This window comes from Myodes glareolus, chromosome 14 (genome assembly GCF_982192425.1).
Source record: "Myodes glareolus chromosome 14, mMyoGla1.1, whole genome shotgun sequence".
In the NCBI taxonomy this organism is placed as follows: Eukaryota; Metazoa; Chordata; class Mammalia; order Rodentia; family Cricetidae; genus Myodes; species Myodes glareolus.
In genome coordinates, this window is record NC_142039.1 from 16288278 (window position 1) to 16310384 (window position 22107).

General features: G+C 47.3%; 1 protein-coding gene across 7 annotated transcripts in view; it reads left to right on the forward strand.

The window, feature by feature from the left end:
* Positions 1–22107, forward strand: part of Frmd4a (FERM domain containing 4A) — a 601861-nt gene that overhangs the window by 527579 nt on the left and 52175 nt on the right. Inside the window, exon 1 of one of the 7 annotated variants that reach the window (XM_087896370.1) lies at positions 21650–21925. The exons of the other annotated variants lie outside the window; for them this stretch is intronic. The gene's annotated coding sequence lies outside the window, so the exon portion shown is untranslated. Of the gene's footprint in view, positions 1–21649; positions 21926–22107 lie in introns of those variants that run through there. 7 annotated transcript variants of the gene reach the window in all.

The following is a 22107-nucleotide window of genomic DNA, read 5'->3' on the forward strand; positions in this document are numbered from 1 at the left end:
CAGTTCTTGGTCATAGAAATCCCTGGGAAACAACCAAATGCTGCTTGTATGGGCTCATGTAGAGTTTGGGGGTCCTTGGGAAATGAATGCACCAGATGAATATAAAGTTAGGAGCAGTCCTTCCACACCCCCATCAGGCCAAGTGATGCTTCTGCTTCATTAGCTTTGAGGAGTCTTTGTGTCAGTCAAGATGCTGATGGGGTTTAAGGGCAAAACTGAAGAGTGAAGGGAAGCTCACTTCTTTCACAGTTATGAAATCCTGGCTGCTGGAAGACTTGGGGAGAAGTCTTTTATCTCAGTACCCGACATCATTAGCATCACAAACCCCCATTTTGTTGCACATAGGAGCCAGGAGAAGCTCTTTGCGACTTAAGCACAGGAACATGTGTGAAGGAGGCATACACTCCTGACTGCGAGTTATCACTGCAGGGTTGCTTATGAGGCACCCCAAGTCCCTCCTTATTACCTCCAGACCAAGATCTTAACTTCCACTGTGTGCCAGACACTCCCAGAAAGAGGTTGGAGTCCACAGCTTCTTTCCGGGGTCCACCTTGTCTTTCTGACTCTCTGCTATGCGTGCAGGAAGCATTACGAGGCTATCCACATGGGTCTGGAGATTGGCACTGTCCCTCATGGTCATCTGTGCTTCCTGCACTCAGACTTGGGGAAAGTTGGCCAGGTAGAGCGGGTTGGCTGCGTGGTCCTGGGTACTGAGAGCCAGAGGGTTCCCAAGTACAGAGGCTGAGCGGTCTGCACGCGAGGGATATCCTCCAGGTGGTAGCCTTCCCTCCTGGCACTGAGACCGGGTACATCTCCAGCACCTTAAGCCTCTACGGATGCTCAGGAGATGATCCGTGCCCAGATCTAAGTCCCTGGAGGCATCTGTGGCAACACCTGCCTCTCGTGCCCAGGCAGCTCTTCCCACCAGCGGCAAGCAGAGGCCCTCCCTGACACTCTGACCCACTTACAGCAGCTCTGGCACATGGCACCCTAGTCCTAAGAGCCAACCTTCAGGCTGAGGTCATGGCAAGGCTGAGCGCTTCCCCTTCCTCTGAAGGACTAAGGCTTGTCCTCTGTTATGCCACCAAGTGTTCCCATAGGGCTTGTCAGAAATGTCTCCCCAGGTCCCTAAGCGTCCAGAGCTGGTGACCATCTCCAACCAGAAAGGACAGTAGCTTGGTCCTGGTTCTCTGGATGAGATGCCGCTTGCCACTCTGGTTTCAGCATCTTCTGTCTATCACTGAGTCCCGCTCTGAATGGCTCTGGAAAGGTGGAGTGTAAAGTGAGGTGCCTCTGGGCTTGAGTAGGAGGAGGAATCACACTTCCTGCTAATAACGCCACACAGTGTACTACCCGGGTCTCTCCAGCAAGCGCAGCTCTCCACACAAGCTACGAAATTCATTTCAAACCATTTCTGAAAAAGCCCAGTGATGGGAAGAGGCCTGTTAACTTCAGGTTGCTGTGCTATAGACAGTTACAGGTCATCCGGGGCCATATAGTAAGATCCTGTCTCAAAAAGACATGGAAAACAGACCAAAGGAGAGACAGGTGTATCTCTGTGAGTATGAGGCCGGTCTGATCTACAGGGCAAGTTCCAGGACAGTCAAGGCTGTTGCACAAGGAAACCTTGTCTAGGAAAAAAAAAAAAAAAAAAAAAAGTAAAAATAAAATTTAAAGCAAAACAAAAACTTCGATTTCTTTTTTTGCTTTCCCTCCCTGCAGAGTGTGTTTTGTCAAAAATGCTAAGACATGTGGAGACTTTTTAAAACTTTGTTTTCATATTTGAGTGTGTTCAGAAGAATTCAAACGTTCTAAGTGAAAAGAATCAGGGGCTGGAGCCTGGAGGCAGGACCGGAAGAGGAGGCCATGGGTGAACATTGCTGACTTGTTCTCTGTAGCTTGCTCACCCTGCTTTCTTACACAGCCCAGGACCACCCGCCCAAAATGGCACGGCCCACCATGGGCTGGGGTCTCCAATACACTCATTTATCAAGAAGATGCCCTACAATCTTGCCTATAGGCAGTCTGAGAGAGGCTTTTTCTCCTTGGACCTTCCATCTTCCCAAATAATCCTAGCTTAACCAGCCCAGATGCCAGGACAGAAAACTATTCCTCCACATGCCCCAAAGTAGCAACAACCAGGGTTTTTAAATGAATGAGATCTGTCATGGGTGTACATTCCCCACTGTGATGCTCCTTGTTTGTATCCATGATAGCTTCTGAGAGTCCATTATAACATGTTGTATGAGCCGTTATAGAACCCTCCATCCACTCTCAGGAAATAACTGCTTGCATCCTTCACCCAGTGAAGTTTTCCCTCTTACCCCCAGCCTACCTCCCAGATTCTCAGCTCCTGTTCTCACAGACTGCATACCACTTAGAATCCTCCCTTTGGCTATTGTCTTTCCTTACCAACGGGCAGTAATTCTGTTAATCTTTATGTATCTTAATATAGAATCAGATGAGGGAAGCTCTCTCTCTCTCTCTCTCTCTCTCTCTCTCTCTCTCTCTCTCACACACACACACACATACACACACACACACACATTCACACACTTTTCTCTTGGTTTAGCAATGAATAATGAATGAGAACATCATGGTGGCCAAGGAGGAAAACTCCTGCCTCTCCATAGGTTATTGTCTCCTGTTTAATACCAGTTGTCAGCCTTTAACATGTGTGCACACACACGTGTGTAGAAATAATTCGTTTCCTAAGTTAGAGTCTTCTTGGACTCTGGGATTAATGATGGGTGTTTGGGACCTTGTCAACCTCTTAGTTTGCATTTGTGGTCTGCCACTGAGACTTAGGACAAAACCGAAAACTGCCCCGCAGCAGTGACATTGGGGGTCCTGCCCATTCTGCAGATTATGCTAGAGCAAGCAAGAGTATTTTAGCTTCTTTCCTGAAGGTGTGTGAATGCAAACTAAATGTCCTATATTGGGAGGCCTCACTGATTCAGCTTGACAGAACCAGGGTCTCCCAGCGCATTAGTAGGGCTCCCTCTACAGGGGAGGTCCCCACATTCCTTAGATCAAAGCCTGAGGAAGGAACAGCTGCTTTAATCTCTATGACCATCAGCCCCTTCTCATCACCCCAGTCATGGGAGTGTGGGTGGCCACACTAATGGCTCAGCTTCAATTACCCATCCCAGGATTCTGTGTGAAATTCTTCTGGTCTGCAACCTTCATTCAGACCTGTGGGCAGACTGAGCAGTCTCACTTCTGGTCATCAGAAGGCACGATAAAGAAAACAGGAAATGCTTACTCAGTGGGCCTTTGAGAAAGTTAGACCAGCTTGAACCCTGTGACTCACAAGGACCGTCCTACAGAAGTAGTGCAGTATTCAATATCCATAAATCGGCACTCATTCTACTCCCAAACTAGTCTTGAAGGAAAGCTATCCTTTGGGAAGGGCTGTCGAGTTGGGCCTTCATATTCAGCAGGCAGCATTTACTTATTTATTCGATGTGCACTTAGGGGGGCTTTTATGTGTGCTTAGATACACAATTAGGAGCACTTCAGGGTCCCTTCTGAGGCATTAGGAAAAGGAACCAAAGTAATTGGCCAGCCTGTGAGCAGCCAGTGTGGCTTCCTGATTCCTGAGAGGATTTCAGAGACAGGGGCAGTGGCTCCAGAATTTGATGCATTCCTGTCACATCCCCCAGATGAGTAAAGACTTTTTTTTTTAATTCTATGAGATGATGAGACAGGAAGGGAAAATAATATTTACAGGAACTATTCCATTAACTATGAGCTAACTCCCAGCGGCATGGCCCGGCTCAATTACTCAGTGCGATAAGAACGCTATTCCTTGCTGACTTGGTCCAGCTTCTGTTTGGGCACCTTTGACTCATTTGCTGGCTGGAGAGCCCTCTGAGTTGCCTGCCTCTGGCTGGGTGCCTTGCTTCTCCCAGCTTGTCTGTTCTCCTTGGAAACCACGCCCTCTGTACATGCCAGAGGAAAGGCTACTTAATGTGTTTAGCATTCTTAGCATTTTGCGGCCTTTGTTCCTTCGTGGTACAGGATCAAAGAGCCACCTCTTAGCAGTCCTTCAGAGCACAGTGTGAAGTGAGTGGACCTGCAGAGGTTCAGGGCCTGTGGGTGACAGGGCCCTGCAGTGTGGGTCAGCAAAGAGAGCTAGCCTTAAAGCTGGGGAGCAGGTCCTAAAGGAGGGATATCAGGGAGAAACATAAGAAGTTACCAGGACGACTCCCTAATCCAAGCATGATGGATTATGCCTGTAACCCCAGCATTTGGGAAGCTGAAACCTGGCGTTCCAGGCCAGCCTTGGCTGTATAGCAAGACCATGCCTCAATCAAGGACTGAAATGTAGATCAGTAGTTGTATGCTTGTCTGGCATGCCCCCCCCCCCCAAACACACACACACAGTGCTTCGTAAACCAGTGACTTTCATATCCACTCAGAGCTCCAAAGTAAACGGTGGGGAATTTGGATGCTGCTTGTTTGTTTCTGGCATGGGGGCTGGAGGACTAAGACACTTTTAGCCTCTCTGCATCTCTTTCTGTCTGTGAGAAGGAGACTGAAAGGCACAGACAGAATGGCTGTAACTTAGTTTTCTCCCCTTTGAGTAAGTTCACTCCTCCAGGAGCTTCCTTCTGTCAGGATGAGAGAGCATCTGCCCTTGATGTAGCAAATATCATTACAGTCTCTTTTATACTGAGCAAGAGAGGCAGACCGAAGTGCAAACAATGTCCCTTTGTTAGGAGGAGGTTTCTTTCTTGGTTATTGAGTCTGGGAACCCAGGGTCCTTCTGTTCCCACAAGTTCCTGGGGAGACCATTCTGAGCATGCCAGACTTCCAAGGGCACCAGGTCATATTCCAGTCTTTTCTGGCAATCTCATATTCCTATCAGACTGCCACCTTTGACTAAAAGTTCATTTGTCTTTGAATAGGGAAAAAACATTGTGTCACACGGGTGGATGATTCTGTTTTGTGTTTGTTTGTTTGTTTGTTTGTTTGTTTGGAGGTAACATCTTACTAGATAACCCAGGCTGGACTTGAACTCACTATGTAGATCAGGCTAGCCTCCAATTCTGAATCATCCAGTCTCACCCTCCCAATTAGCTGTGATTACATGCTTATGCCTTCACATCTAGATGTGTGTGAGAGTGCGTGTGTACATGCATGCATCTCTGTGTGTGTGTGTGTGTGTGTGTGTGTGTGTGTGTGTGTGTGTGTGCATGTGCCAGAGGACCTGCCTTGGTGTCATTCCTTAGGTACTTCTTATTCTTTTGAGACAGATTCTTTTACTGGCCTAGAATTCCCCACATAAGCTAAAAGCCTGACAGCTTTGACTCCACAGTGCTGACATAAGTGTGCACTACACTGCCACACCTTGATGTTTTTCCCCACATGAGTTCTGGGGACCAGACTCAGGCCCTTGTGTTTGCAAGGCAAGCACTTTGGCAACTGAGCTATCTCCCCAACCTGAGATCACCAGCTTCTAGACAGAACGATCCGTGTCTGTCTTTAACTCTTCTCCACATGAATCAGTGCCCAAGCCAGATCTGATTAGACAGCCAGGGCAGTTTCTCTCCTGGGCTTCATTATCTTCCAAGTCCGGTGTCTAGTCTCCTGTACATCTTTTCCTCCCTGGTCCTATACAGTGCATGCACCAACCCTGAGAAAGGCCACATAAATAGCCACATTGATGGTGTGGACAGTAGCGGTCAAACGGGACGTCGGGTATTTATAACATTCAAATAAACACCCAGCCAGACAGCATAGCAGCGCCCTTGAGACTGACGGGCTTCCGAGGAACTCTGCAGACAGATCCCCACCACTCTAGGAGCTCCACTGACCCTGGATGCAATTTGAAGGAGCAAATCAAAACCAAATGCTGTAGTTGGATCCCAGATCGTTGCAGGGGAGCATTCAGTAGCCCCACTCATGCCAAAAGAACCACAAACCAGTAGTGACTTCTGAACTGACTTTGTCTTTCTGGCTTCAAAACCAGTGACTTTTCAGGGAGCAACATCAAACCCACAAGGGCACAGCTCTTTTATCTCCCGCCACTGCTTAGTGTGCCTTTCCTTGCCCCTTGACAAAGCCACAGGCAGTCTCAGGCTCTTCTGATCATCCCCACACAGTCAAAGTCACTAAGCCTCTTTAAACAGCAAAACAAGCTTCTGTTAAGACAGTGGGACTGGAGAGATGGCCCTGTGGTTAAGAGTGCTTGCTGCTCTTGCCGAGGACCAAAGTTCAGTTCCCAGAACCTTTGTCAGGTGTCTCACAACCACCTGTAACTTTAGCACCGGGAAATCTGACACCCTTTTCTGACTTCCCCCAAGTACCCACACACATTTGCACACACACACACACACACACACACACACACACACACACACAGAGAGAGAGAGAGAGAGAGAGAGAGAGAGAGAGAAATACAAGTAAAATCGGTATTTTTTTTTTTAAAGAAATTATCATGTTCAGCCCTAAGAGACAATAGAAATTCTGTGTTTATTAGTTTGGGGATGTTATAACAAAATATCCGAAATTATTAACTTAAAAAGATAAAGGATCATTTGGGCTTCTAGCTTAGGAGGTTCTAGGCCATGATCAATTGGTCCTTGCTTTGAGACCTGTTGCAAGAGAGAAACCGTGGTGGGAAATACATGGCAGGGCAAAAACTGCCAACCTCATCCACCAGAAACAAGGAAAGAAAGAGAAGGAGCCAGGGTCCCAAAATCCTCTTCAGGGTCATGTTCCCAGTGACCTCATGACTTCTCAGAGTATTTCCCTTCCTAAGGATATCACAGCCATGGTCCCAATGGCACCACCCTGGTGACCAAGTCTTTAACACATGAGTCATTGGGAGACATTCAGTATCAAAGTATAAAGCAGGTGAGGTGGCTCAGTAGATAAAGGTGCTTGCAACCAAGTCTAAGGACCTGAGTTTAGTTTCCAAGACCCACATGGTAGGAGAGCACTAACTCTTGCAAGTTTTCCTCTGACACACACACACACACACACACACACACACACACATGCACACACACAAATAAATTAATAGAAAATAGATCAATGAAAATTTAAAAGCATAAAGATCCAATATAATATTTATTATGGTATAATAGTATAGTATATACAATATAGTATACTATATATAGTATATACTGTACAATATAGTATAGCAGCATCAGTTTTAATGTTCAGTCTCCCCTCGTCTACTGAATGCCACTTCTCTACTTCCCTGACTTCTGAGGGGACCCCTCCAAGCTCTCCAGGTGATTGTCATAAACCCTAACTCTCTAGGTTTGTGTAGCCAGGTGGGCTTTCCCCGTGGGAAGCAGACTGCTCACAGACATCTCTCTCCCAAGATCCTCCCCTGTAATGATGTTCTCTGAGCTTCCACCTTTCTGAACATGGCACACTGTGAACTGTGAGGAAAGAATTTAAGGATCATCATAAGACTTTATGCATCATTATTATGTGTATTCATGTATGTGTGTGTGTGTGTGTGTACTTGTACATACATACATGCATGTGCATATAGAGACCAGAGGACAACTTTGGCTGCCCCCTTTGAGGTAGGTTCTCTTATTGGCCTGTAGCTTACCAGTTGAGCAAGACTGGTTAGTCACTGAACCCTGAGGATCCCCCTGCCTCCGTCTCCCTAGCCCTAGGATCTCAAGGGTACATCACCATGCCTCACATTTTATGTGGGTTCTGGGAATTGAACACAGGTCCTTGTGGTTTCAAGGCAAGCACCTTATCAACTGGGCCATCGTTCTAGCCCCTAAGGTTTTTAAAAAAACTCTAACAAAATTTGTATAACACGAGTGACTGTGTTACAGCTTTCATTGCACAGCCCAGTGCGAGCCATCTCCAAAACTCTTTCTGTATTCCAGACTTAGAACTTTACACCATTTCACCGCAGTGCCCCGTTTCCTCTCCTGTGGCCCCTGGCTACCATCTAACTGCTTCCAGTAGTTTGGCTCCAAGTTGGTTGCCTGTATTTGTCTTTGGGTGAGCATATCCAACCCCATAACGCATTTCAGAGTGAGAAGGGGCTCTGGGTAGGTAAGAACCAAGGCCCATGTCACTCTATTGAGCCCGCTGGTGAACTTCCTGCCCTACTTGTGGCCTTTCCTGCCTGATGATCAAATCACACGTCTCCTATGTAGGACCGCTCATCCTGAAGTCTCACCAGGGATTTTCATTGTACTTATCCTTAGCTCTAGGGTCCAGTGGCCAAGGCAACTACAGACAGTAAAATCTATGACAAGCCTATGTGGACTTAATGACTGTAGACTTCTAAGGGTTCTGTCCAGTGAAACAGACCAGTTAACAGCTGAGTATTTTCTCCAGTATTGCTGGCAGGTGTTTCTGCTACCTAAACCTCTCTACCACTCCTCTTGATTATTCTAGAAGGCTTATATTGGCATCTTACTAGCCCATGTGTCCCTATGCCCGCTGGCATGTACCCAGCCTGGTTGCAATGACTTTTTATGTTCTGGCCTTTTAATGAGAGGGCAAAGCACCGCGAGGGCTCTGGACTCCAGGCTCTGTGGTCCTCCCTCTCGTTGGACTGGAAAACGAACACCAGCCCTACCTTAGAAGGCTCTCTGGGTCACAGCTGAGTGAGTTTCCTGTGTGCCTGTGTGTTTCTAATCACATAATTGACTTTATGTTTGACATTTGGAAACCCATTTAAAAACAAAAAACAAAACACAACTGGTCGCTGGCCAGATTTCTCCCTGGCAAGAGTAACAGTCTTGAGCTGCAGAAAACAGCAAGCACCCAGGGGTGCTACTGCCCTGGTTGCTCCTGTGTTCAAGGGCTCGGGAAGGTGAGTCATCCATAAATTCCCCCCAGAAAAGGAGAGAAAGGGGCCCCCACAACAGCAAGGGAAGATTGTTATGGAAAAGGGGTGCTGCTGAGAGTAAGGAGGCTTCTATTTTATACTGAGCTGCTAGATCCTTTTATGCAATTAGCCTTATTGAGGTTTCCCCCAACCCCCAGTTACAGGGCATTAGAACCAGGGCTTTCTCCATGCTAGACAAGTACTCTACTCTGACTGGGCCTATGAGCTACATTTCCAACTTTCCCTCTCTCTCTCTCCTCTCTGTCCCTCTCTCTTTCTCCCTCCCTTCCTTCTTCTCTCTCCCCCAGCTTTTAATATGGGTGCTAGTTCCACGCCTTCCAGGAAACTCTACATTACCGAATGAACCATCTACCCAGCCCAGGAGTCTGTTCCTTTTTATGCTACAGATGTTAGTATCTGCTCAGTCCCTCTAGAGCTCACAGCTGGCCACTTTTGTAACAAGGCCAACCCTTCTCCTGCCCGGCCTGCTTGGGTTATGTTTGTCCCTGGGACCTGTTTTCCTTTAACTGACTGTGCCCCGTGGTTTATGTGTTGATTTCTTATTTACCTCTTGCCTCAAAAAATGCACAGGTCACTTAGTGCAAGGAAATAAATTTCAAAATCGCTTCTACCGGGATTTGCCTTTGATTTAAGTACCCGATGGACAGCAGATACTCAACAAATAAAGATACTGAGCACCATGCTTGATCGCACATCTATAATACCAGAACTTAGGAGGCTGATGCAGGAGGATTGCTGTGGCTTTAAAAGTCAACTTCAGCTACATAGCACCAGGCCAGCCAGTGCTGAATAACAAGACCCTGTCTAGGCAAGAAAAGGTACTTGACGTAAAGTATCCAATAGTGTGTTGCAATCCACTGTTAATTTTGAAGACATCCTAGCATATATGTGTACAGTAGCGTGACGGAGTTAAGTATAAATAGGGTAACTCTCGAGGAACAGTTCAAGTACTCACTCCACATCAGCAGTAGGACATTTGCAAGGGACAGGAGTGAGCCTGTGGCTTTTCACCACTTCTATTTGTAGGTAGAAGAAAGAAGGAAATAAATTTAAAAGTCGCTTCTATCTGGATTTGCCTTTGATTTAAATTTTTGTCTGTTGGACCAAAAAGAAATTTAGAGCTGGTAGCAGTTGTCTCTCAAGATTGCACTGCTGGGCTTATTTTGACCGTCAGACCCTTCTGGTTCCTCGAACTCTTTCTTTATCATAGAAGTGGATGTGTTAGGTTGAGGAACCCTGCTGTTGAGTCCTGGTGATCTTGTCATCACGGGAGAATGTAGCAGGTTCCTTTTGCTGACCTGTGCACTGCTGGGAAGAGTTTCCCTAATCAGCACGGTTCATAGGGGAAATCCAGGGTGCTCTGATCTTTCTAAAGACTGCTAACCCTGTTTATTGCCCAACTCCAGCACAGACAGAACCCGATAGGCACAATTCTGCCCACCAGGCAGGGAAGGAGCAATGGCACCTGCTGATGGGTCAGAGAACTCTACTGCAGGGTCCGCCCTGCCAGGCTGTACCGGCAAAGAACCTTGAGTAGGGGATTAGAATTGCAGGGTTCCTGGGTTGATAGACGCCCCTGGTTCTTTTTTGGAACCATGCTGAGTTTAAATAGAGCTGCTCAGGAATCTGAGATCTTGATTGGGTTCCACCATTCTTCCTTCATCTGGCTCTCATGGCTACTTCCCCATGGTCATGAATAGTTTAGCAATGCACTCAGGTTGAAGAATGGTCATGTGAGTGCATATGTGTGCATGTGGTACATGTGCTTGTGGAGGCTGGAATCCAGAAAACCTCGAACAGACCAAGGCTTGCACATTCCACTAGACTGGCTGGCTAGCAAGTCCCAGAGCCTTCCCAACTCTAGAATAGTACATTCGTGCCACCAAATAGAGGTTCTACAGATCACGCTCTGGTCCTCATTCTTTCTCACCACTTTCCTCACTGGGTTATCTTCCTATGATGCACCTTTATAGAAGCTGCTGCCTTAATCAGTGCGGGCTCCTTACTTTGTGGAAGTAGCCTGAATTCAAGCTCATATGCATTCCCCTGTCCCGTGCCGCCTGTATGACCAGGCGTGTCTCATTTCTTCTCGCTCTTCCTTCCACAGCTACTGGGCAGCTGCTGAGTAGCTGATTTGCCTCAAGCCCTGTGCTCCAGGTTAGAAAGAAAAGAATGCAGTACATTCCAGAAGCTTGACTGTAGTGAGGTCATCTGAGGAAAAAGATGGCTACTGCACAGGCTGACGATGGCTTTGGTAGAGGGATGGGCAGAGACGCTTGGGAGAACTACCCAAGTTGGCACTGGGAAACCTGTGGCCCCCGGAACAGCGCTGAGGAGAGGATGTGGCTTGGGGCAGGAAGTAGGACACTGAGCAACCTCAGTTGTTTTCCTGCCTCCCTCCTCCTCCTGTCAGCTCAGGAATCTTCTAACTGACCTGACCACTTTAGAATTCCTCCAGGCGAAAGGCAGAAACCAGGACCAGCCTTTCTGGAAAACGGGGTTATGGGAGTTGAAGTCTTCACCTCTCGAACTCATTCCCCCTCTCTCTGGAGAAGGCATTGCTCTGGCAGGGAGATTCATAAGGGAGGAGCAGCCAGGATCTCTACTGTAGAGAGAGTGGCTCAGCCCAGACCATTGCATGCTTTGGAAAAGCTGGGCAGTCAGATCTCCTAGCAAAACAAACAAACAAACAAACAAAAACAGGCCAAGCTATGGCAACAGCTTGCCTGGCACAAAGGCTTCAACCTGTGGCTAACTTGAAAGAAAACTGGAGCTCTTCTGTGCTGCCACCAGCCTCCAACCAGGCTCCCTGGCCAAGTAGAGAGGTCTAGGGCTCTCTCCTGAATCCTCAGCAGCATGCAAGGAGTCTCCCTCCCAAGCCCAGCCCACCTCGACCAGGTCTGCAAGAGCCACGGATATAGCGCTCAGTTGGTAGAGCACTCACTTAGTGCTGCATTAAAGCTGGGCATGGTAGTGCACCTGTAATCCCAGTGTTTGGAAGGAAGAGGCAAGAGGATCGGCAGGTCCAGCCCATCCTGGATTATTTCAAAACAATGAAATGAAATCATGCTGGCTAGAGTGGTGCAGGCTTTAATCCCAGCACTTGAGAAGAAAGCAGAGGCAGGTGGGTCTCTGAGTTCAAAGCCAGCCTGGTCTACAGAGTAAATTCCAGAGCAGCCAGGGCTATGTAGAGAAATCCTGTCTCGAAAGACAGAAAGAAACAAAGGAAAGAAGGAAGGAAGGAAGGAAGGAAGGAAGGAAGGAAGGAAGGAAGGAAGAGAGGAAAGAAGGAAGGAAGGAAAAGGGGGGGAAGGAAGGAAGGAAGAAAAGAAGGAAGGGAGAGAAAGAGAGAAAGAAAGGAAGGAAGGGAGAGAAAGAAAGAAAGAAAGAAAGAAAGAAAGAAAGAAAGAAGAAAGAAAAAAGAAAGAAAGAAAGAAAGAAGGAAAGAAAAAAAGAAAGAAAGAAAAAATCAACTAAACCAGTTCTATGAAGGACCAGTTAGTTCCTCATCAGCAGAAGGGCCCATTCCAAGTTTCTCTGTGCATGTGCTATATCCTTACCCTCTCCTACTAAACACTGTATCCTCCCTATACACACCCATTCCCATCCTTTTCTTATTCAAGCATTAGTTACTTTACTCATTGTGTGACAGAGGCAGCTTGAAGAAGGAAGGGTTGGTTTTGGCTCATGGTTTGAGCCTGGCAGCAGGAGCATGAGGAAATAATCACATTGTACTTAGCTTCTCTTCTTTCCCATGTTATTGACATGACCCCAGCCCAGGGAATGATGGTGCCCACATTCAGGGTGGGTCAGCTCAGTTAAACTCCCCTAGAAACATCCTAGCTGGCATGCAGGGAGGTGTGTCTCCTAAGTGACTTATAATAGTGATTAACCATCATACCTACCAAAGGAAGTCTTTTTTAATATTTTTATTGATTTTTTTTGTAGGTTTCACATCACACATTCCAATCCTTATTTCTGTGTCCCCTCTTCATCTGCCTCTGCCTTTGCAACTTCCCCCAAAACAAAACCAAATTTAATAGAAAAATAGAAAAAACAAAAACAAAACAAAGAACTGAAACAAACAAACAAACAAGAATCTTGTGGAAGCTGTAGTGTGGCCCAGTGAGTCACACAGTTTACCCTTTAGTCGATACATCTGTACTTGTAAGTGTTCACTACTATGAGTCATTGGTCTGGTTCCTCTCCCTGGACTCCTCGTGGATATCCTGATGTTTTCCTGTGTCATGGAGATCCTGTTGTTTCGTCCCCTTCACCTTCTCCAGCAGTTCGTAGATGCCGTGGATGTTGGGCTGGGCGGACTCAAAGCCCTGGTTCTGGACCTGGGTCGTAGCTGGGTTGACCAGCTCTCTAGCTTTCTCTTATGGTCATTACCCAGATGAGCTCTCCAGAACTACCCTGGCCAGCTCATCCCATACAGCCTACAGCAAGGAGCAGAGCCAGTTCTGCCACTCTGGGGCCCTCAGATCTGGGTCCCCCCCCCACTCTTATAATTAGGGCTAGATCTACTGTTTTGCCCAGGCAAGGGGCAGAACCCTCTCTCCCAACTGTTGTAGGGGACGTACAAGGGGGGTGGGTAGGGTCAGCGCTCTTGCTCTCATACCCTCAGGGCTAGCTCATATGTGTTCCCGACAACAGGGTCAGCTCTACTGTGCTGCCCAGAAGGGAAGCAAAGGCTACTTTCTTGTAGAGTGCAGCAGCTGGTGAGGGTCAGGGCTAGCTCTCCTACTCCTGTGACCCCAGGGCCAGCTCTCTCACCTGCTACAGGTGGTGTGGAGGAAGCCTTTGTAAAAAAACTAGTGTGCAGAGAGGTTAAGCCACGCAGCAATGGGGGCAAAGTGCTCACTGCAGGAAAATCCAGTTAGACCCGGATGCTTCGCACCCCCAGGCGATGACACCCACCCCTCATCACTCACTCCCCTTGATTCACAGAGGCTCACTCTGTTGGTGGTGGGGGGGATTACATCTGGAAGAGAAAGGAAAACACATTGCCACTGCCTCCTTAAAGTGCTCATATTTGCCAAAGGGCCATGATAAATCTTTCTGCAAGAAAAAGCTGAAGCAGAGAGGAGAAAATCATGGAGACAGGTCCTCAGGGAAAAGGGATAAAAGGAAATCAAATCCAGTGGGAGGAGGGGGAATCAAATGGCCTGTTTCTCTCCGGGCTCTGTTAAGGACTCATTAACCTCCTTCTCTCTTTTCCTAATGATTCTTAAGCCAAATGAAACTAAAAGGTTTTTTGATGGGTTAAGAAGAGGCCATCCATTAAAGGGTCAGTGCTTGGTTCTCTGGGCATCTGTTACTGGATTAACCATATTAGTTCGGAGTTCCTGATGTCTGACAGTGAGAGGGGGCAACCAAGCCAGAGAAACATATTGAGCCCATTAGATTTGGCCGTGGAGAAAAATTAGCCATTGTGTTAGTTGCCGGTCATGTAAGCATTCCCAAGAGGAAAGAGCCTGCAAATGCTCAACAAACTGTGGAGAACATGCGCCCTCTCCTCGCTGCCTATGGGCATGGTGTTTACAATTTGAAGGGCCCAATTTGGTATCTATGGTGTCTGAATTAACTGATTAATTCTAAGTCCTATTATAGAAGGACCTTGATTTTTAGGATCAATGTTCTGACTTTAGAAGTCATAACAGGGAAATGGTCAAATGGACTCTGGTCAAAACTGCAATGGGATTGGAGATGTAGCTCAGTAGAATGCTTGCCTCACATGTGCAAAGCCTGGGCTGCATCCCTGACGTCACATGTTAGGTGTTCTGGTGAGTGACATACGTGGTAGAGATGATGCAGAGGTGTGGTTGAACATCCGCAGGTGAGGGATGGACTAGAAATGACTAGGCACAAACAGGCCCGCAGAGAACAGCTCGAACTCTGCCCAAATAGAATGAAGGTTAGGCTCACGCTTACAGTCTGAAAAAGTCAGTTAAAGAGATAACATTTGGAAAATGGTAAGATGGCTTAGTGAGGAAAGACATTTGTCACCAAGTCCCATAACCTGAGTTCAGTCTCTGGAACCCACATAGAGAAGAGGAGAACCGACTCCTGCAAGTTGTCCTCTGACCCCATGCATGAATTGTGGTGTGCACATGTGCACACACACACACACACACACACACACACACACATATGCACAAATAACCATAAAGCATGTAAGGAAAATATTTTTAATGCCCTTGGTATCATATTCATCATCTCTCAAAGGAAGTGATGCAAGCCTGAACTTTGGACTAATACATGATCAGACTCTCAAGAACTTTTATGTTTTACATTAAGAAGAACAGTAGCATGAAATCCGTGGAGAGTAACGGGCGTGAGAGTAGCTAGTGCTTACTGAATGCTGACTGGGTAGCAGGCACCAAATTAAGGCACTCCGTATGTACTGATACATTAATTCAGTAGCCCTATAGGAAAATGTTGTCATTCATAGCATTATTTCTGAAATGAATAAACTACATAAAGGAATTAGATCACTAAAGATACGTAGCTATTAAATATGTGGTAGATAGTATGACTTTGAAAACCATACTTTTAATGAGTATTGTTTGTCAATTGACAAAAGCTAGAGTCTTCTGAGAATAGGGAACCTCATTCAAGTAAATGCCTCTATACCTCTGGGCATTTTCTTGATGTTTGATGCAGGAGGGCCCAGGCCCATGTGGGTGGTGCTAGCCCTGGACAAGTGGTCCTGGTGGTATAAGAGAGAAAACTGAGCAAGTACAAGGGATAGGGGCAGTGGGCAGCATTTTTCTATGGCATGTGCTTCAGTTCCTGCCTCAAGATTCTTGCTTTGAGTTCCTGTCTTGATTTCCCTTGGTGATGGATTGTGGCCTGAGTGTTGAAATGAGAGCTGGCCCTCATTGTTCATGGGAAATTAGTTAGCTCCAGAACCTTGGGTTGGTAAATCCCTTACATAAAATGATACAGTATTTGCATATGATGCATTTATGGTTCAGTCTATACTTTCATTTCTTTTAGTTTTTGAGACCGGGTTTCAGATTGTAACCCAGGCTGGCCTGGAACTCACTAGGCTGTGCATCCTAATCTGAACTCAAATTGGTAGCAGTCCTTCTGCCTCAATTTCTTAAGTACATGACTTAAGTCATGTCCAACTTCTCATGTACTTTAACTCATGTCTGTGAGATCTGCAGTACCTAGCACAGTAGAAAGGCTATGGGAGTAGTTAGGACATTGTGTAGATTTCAGAATCGTGACAAGATAAAAACAGTCTGTATGTTTGTGTGCAAGACAGACTTCTTTTTTTTCCCAAGTATTTTCAACTCCTGAGTGGAGGACAAGTAGATACACATTCTGTGGGGTGGGGGAATAGCTGTAGAAACACATGGTGACATCATACTCTTCCTCTTGCCTATTAGCATGGCCATCCATATATCATTGACATCCACTAATGTGATTGGAAGAAAGAGACTGGATTAGATGGAGGTTAGAGCTCAACCTAAGACACAGTACATTTGCTTCTCTTTGGATGTCTACAGAACTGTTTAAAGTGGACACACGGCCCCAACTGTTTCTTCCACATTTGTGTACCTCCTTCTGTTGTCCCCTAGACTCTCCCCAGGATGCCCAGAACCAAATCCCCCAAATGCACAGCGCTGGGCACCTTCTGTTGTACCTCCATTTGCCTTCTCATCTTTATGTGCTGATGTGAAGATAAACCCAGGGAGCCATGAGTGGTAGTGTTTCAGGAAAGGGGAAAGAGCAGAAGTGAAATTAGGAAGTGGATTTTTTTTTTGTCTGTTTTATTCTGGGCTTGAAGAGTCTTCCTCTCTGTGAGTGTCATTCTCCTCGAGAACTCTCCAGTGTCTGGGACATGCACAGCACATTTCACGTTGTCAAAGCTAGTCTGAAGCATCATTGTTCTGGCTCTTCACCGCGGCTTTGAGGCAGAATAGAAAGAGCACAGGACAAGAAGTCACAAGGCCTGAGTCCCAGCATCAATCATGTACTTAACCTCTGGCAGCTCTTAGTCTCTGTCCACCGGAGCAGCTTCATCTGTGTAAAGAGGAGGAGGACCAGATGGCTGATGGGATTCTGTATAATGGTCCCTCTGGATGAAGCAGGAAGTTACTCATAAGGAGGTCATTCAGGGGCTCTATGACTCAGCCTCAGGGACAAAAGGAAGACAAGGCTCCCAAAAGTCCTTGTCAAGAATCAGAGCCACTAAGCCTAGCTTCCTCTCAAGTCTTTATTCCTACACCATCTTGACAGCCTGCTTGTTACTCTATTTGGCTATCCCACAGTGCTTCATAAATGCTGGCTGGAGAGGAAGTGGAGCCGGGCTCCCTTCCTCTGCCACAGCCTCAGCCACGCACAGGATATGGGTCTAGTGGACTGTAACAGAATTAAGGATTTACAGAATACCCTGTCACATTCAGGGCTCAAACACAATAGTTATTCGCCACTTTTGTTTGGTCCCTGTGGATAAATGATTCCCATCTCGGTTTTATACATGAGGATGCTCGGGTCCAGAATGGGAAAGTAGCAGACCTATGACCATAGGAAGGCTAAGTCAAAGACTGAGAACTCATATCTAGGACTATTGGTGTTCAGTGGATGGTGACAAATACCATACCTTCCTGATGGTTTCTCTAAATTTTTTTTGAGGGGGGTGGTCTCTTAACTCGTTACTATTACTATGATTCTTACTATTATATATATATATATATATATATATATATATATACCTCTATATGTTTATATATAAAACACCTCCTGCCTCAGCCTTCTGAGAGATGGGCTCACAAGCAAGAGCCACCATGCCAGTCCTCTTAAGCTTCTATTTCCCATGCAAACCCAGTCATCGGGCTGTTCTTAATCATAGCCATTGTTGTCTCTTGGTCTTTGACAAAAACTGCTGATTATTGAGGCAGTTGCTTTGGAGAACTTTCCTGGACGAAGCTAGGTCTCCAAGAAGTAAAAAGGAACACGTAGTGTAATTTGCAGTGTGAAAGAAAAGCAAAGCCATCGCGCAGGGGAGAGAAACCCTTGGGCTGATGCTGCCCCTCTCACAGCCCCGCTGTTGCTCATTTGGGAGAAAGCACTCCACTTGTAAAGTTAACCACCCATTAGTGAGCGAGAGCTGTGGGCACTAATTGGTGGACTCCTGGGAAAAGCTGCATAGTTAGTGGTGGGAGTAATGAACCAGGTGCCCTTGACTTCTATTTCTGGTTCCTTCAGAAACTTGTTGTGTGGCCCTAGGCAGTTTCCCCTCATTTCTGTGGGTCTTGTTTCTTCTCCTCCACCCTCCAAAAAAAAACCTTCCATTTTTTTCCCTTGGGGGAGGGGCTGCTAAATGAGCACAGAAACTGTGTGGAACTCTGTGGAGAGGCCTAGCTGGAGTCCCTTGACTTAGCAGGACCCCTGACTATTGATAGAACTGCAAATCAGTAGGACCCCTGACTATTGATAGAACTGCAAATCAGTAGGACCCCTGACTATTGATAGAACTGCAAAGTTATGCTTATAATTAGCTCCTTTGGCATATGATGGCCATAGGAAGTAGTTGGAGTCCATAGCCAGCCCAGTGTTTGCCACAATTGTCAACTGTCAGGTGAGTCTTTGCGTGGAGTCTCAAATCACACTGATGACCTTGCAGGGATAGTTTGGATCCCTGAGAACCAGGTCATGGAGGCTCCTCTGGAGTGGCCCCAAGGACAGTAATAGCTCATCCCTCCCATTTACAGGGGAACATGAACCCAGACATCTTTCCTTTGCTTATTTCCTGATAGGTCTCTCTGCCAGCCTGAGAGCTGAGTGTTGAGCAGCCAGGGGCTCTAAGTGGGGTGCAGCAGCACATGAGCAGAAATGCCCTAGACCCCCAGGAAGAGCATAGTACCTTCAGCTTAAATGACATCCAGCCCTGCTGCCAGCAACAGCTGTCCCTGCCCTCCCCACCCCTATAGCCTTCCAACTCCCCCCACTGCAACCACCAGCAGCTTGCTGGCTCCCTAGCTCCACCCTCTCTCATGTGAGGAGAAAGAGCAGCAGCCAGTGTAGTTGCAGGTCCTCATCCATTCCTTTGGGATTCTTCTTATGGCCCCAAGCAGCTATCAGATCTAGGGAAAAAAAAAAAATATCCAATCATTTTTTTTTCTACTCCCACTTTTCCTTCCCAGTATTTAATTTGCAAAATAAAGTTGAGCTAAAACAGCTATCAGGGAATTCACTGTTCTGCCCCTGCTACAAAAATTTTTACAGAAAATACATCACCCCAGGGGCACACCTTGGGAATCAGGACTCCAGGTTCACCCTCTAGAGCAGTAGCAAGGCAGAAGCCCTTCCCCTTTCCCTGGGCAGCCACCCTGGCTAAGATGAGGGGCGGCTGTAAGCCCAGATGGTTTTGTTTGGGCCCTTTGGCAGCCACACAGATCTCCACACTGCTCAGCATCAGGGACCACTTAGAGGAAAGGCATGGTGTGGGTTTTATATTTTTGCAAGGAGCTGGGGAAGAAGAAGTTGCCAGGAAACCGACCCTCCGAGCATTGTGCTCTAGGATTCTTTATCAGGCCTGAAGGCACTTCCAAAAGAAGGCACAAGTGGGGTTTACTCCCGAGCGCTCACGCCAGGTGTGGCTTCTTTTCCTCCTGGGGAGGGGTCTACCTTCTGTGGCCTGTACATCCAAGGCAGATGTGACTCCCAACTCCCACCCCCACTCCATGCTGCTGAGACAAGAACCAACTATATCACTGGTAGGGTCCATGCAAATCGATGAAAACACATTGGGAATTTCACGATGGCAACAGCAGGTGCATGAGCCTCTTAAGTCACGCATCCAGGAAGTCAGTGCTGTGCAAGGATCCACTGAGCTTGGTTAGGGTGGATACAGGGCAGGGTCTGAGAAGGACATCTTTAGAGGGAAGAGGGAGGAGAGGAAGAGGGAGAGAGAGAGAGACCTTTATACTTATTATAAGATTTCCAGCACACACATAATCTAATTTAATTTTTTAAGCTCCAAGTCAAGATGAGAAATTTAAGGAAAGAATTCCGGTGGCTCTGCAGTTACTCCCTCTTGTTTGGTAGAATCTGGCAGCACAAAGAACACAAGGAAAACACACTGAGCTCCATGTTTGTTGCCTACTTATTTATTCCACTGCCAAGTTCAGGATCTGCTGCTGTTAAGATCCATCTTACAGGAGCCATACTTAACATTTTACAAATGGGGAAACTGATGCTAAGACAATTGCTACAAGTTAAAGGCCAGTGAGTTGGAAAGTGGGAGATTCGGATTTAAACAGAGGCTTCAGACTCTAAAGCCGTGCATGACACTCTATAGTACGGCAGGTTAGAGTCTAGTTTCATTGTTTGTTTTGGTTTGGTTTTTTAGACAGGGTTTCTCTGTGTAACAGTCCTGGCTGTCCTGGAACTCGCTTGGTAGACCAGGTTGATCTTGAACTCATTGAGAACCCCCTGCCTCTGCCTCCCAAGTGCTGAGATTAAAGGTGTGTGCCACCGCCGCCCAGCAAGTTTGGCAGGTTATGTGTAAGGCCAGAGTGAGCACCTCTAGTGTTTCTATGGCTGTAAGGAAGTTATCAATAGGTGAGATGTCTGTACCCAACCAGTGGGTATCAGAGACTGGAAGGGTCTACACTGAGGGATTCATGGAGGCAGACCACCCACTGCCTGTGACCAAGCTCTGCGTATTTAAGTGACTAAGGCGGGATGGACACAGAGCATCTGAGCCAGGGCAGGACTTTGGATCATTTGCTTTCCTTGCAATGTCTGTCCACCTACTTGAAACTGATTCCAGGAGACAGAAAAATCTCCGGTCTGTGGCTTCAGAGTCAGATGCCCTGTGGGTGAAGAGGTGGCTCCTTGGTAAGAGCCAATAGTTGCCCCTCGCCCCACTGGTTACCCATGCAGACAAAATCATTTTAGAACTCTGCCCCGCCGACAAAATCATTTTAGAACTCTGCCCCGCCGAAGAGAGTGTGAGATGAGAGAATGCAGCCACTCTAGAAACCGGTTTTAACTGCAGCTCAGTTTGACTTGGGTGGTAAATTCACTGGCCAAGTATTGACTAACTGCGTTCTGGGCTTGGGGAAAACAGGGCTTATGGAACACAGGGAAATGACCTTCCTATCTGAAAGGTGGACGGCTGTAATGAGCTGGGGACTCTGTGGAACTAAACCCGAAATGCTATGTCCCCATATGGAGGAGACCAACAGGCCGGCCGGGAAGAACCAGCCATTCTCTCCGGGAAAGACAAGATCAGGCTACCCTGGTTTATTCTTGATCAAAACAAACTCACTGCTAAGTATATAGAAGGAAACGGAAGCTCCGTGAACATAATGAATGCAAACCCGCGTGCACAAAGCTTTAGCCTCTGGTGACATTCCCTAGACGGCTGAGTAACTTTCACTTTTCATCCAGAAAAAAGGCACCCCACTCCTAGAGCAATCCAAAGCGCCCTGATTGCCTCCCAACCTCAACATCAGCTCTTTTCACTCCTGGAGTTCCATGGACCTTCTCTTGCAGGCAAGGCAAGACTGCAGTATCCCTATAGCGGCAGAACTCTTGTCCGTCGCCCCCGCACCCCCCGCACCCCTCCCCCGCTTTGTGCTGAGGGGGGAAATGCAGCATGACAAACACACACTGTGATCCTGAGTCGCCTGCCCCCAACTATGGTCGCAACAGCCTCCGCCCTCCAGCGAGTGAGGATGTCTGAGGCTCTTGCACATTAGCGGCAGGAAGTGGAGTCCCGAAGGGAGGCTGGGAATTTGAACGCCTTCCCATTTCAGCACTCGAGGGGAGGAAGCGCGGCTCAGCCCTCAGCGTGCGCAGATGGCTACCGCTCCCTCCTGAGCGCCGTGTTCCCCGGCTCCGGTCCTCTCCTCCCTCCTCTCATCTCCCCGCCCCCACCCCTCCTCTCTCTCTCTCTCTCTCTCTCTCTCTCTCCTTGGAGGGAAAAGTCTGCGAGCTGGGAACTGTCTTGGAGAATTCAACAAAGGCACGAGCCAAAGGGGAACAAACTTGAAAAAGAACTTGTTTTGTTCCTGTTAAGGAACCTGCAGGAAAAATCCACACCCACCGGTGTGTGTGTGTGTGTGTGTGTGTGTGTGTGTGTGTGTGTGTGTGTGTGTGTGTGTGTGTGTGTGTGTGTGTGTGTGTGTGTGTGTGTGTGTGTGTGTGTGTGTGTGTGTGTGTGTGTGTGTGTGTGTGTGTGTGTGTGTAGGACTAGTAGTAGGCAGGCTACCCGGAGGAGGTCTCTGCTT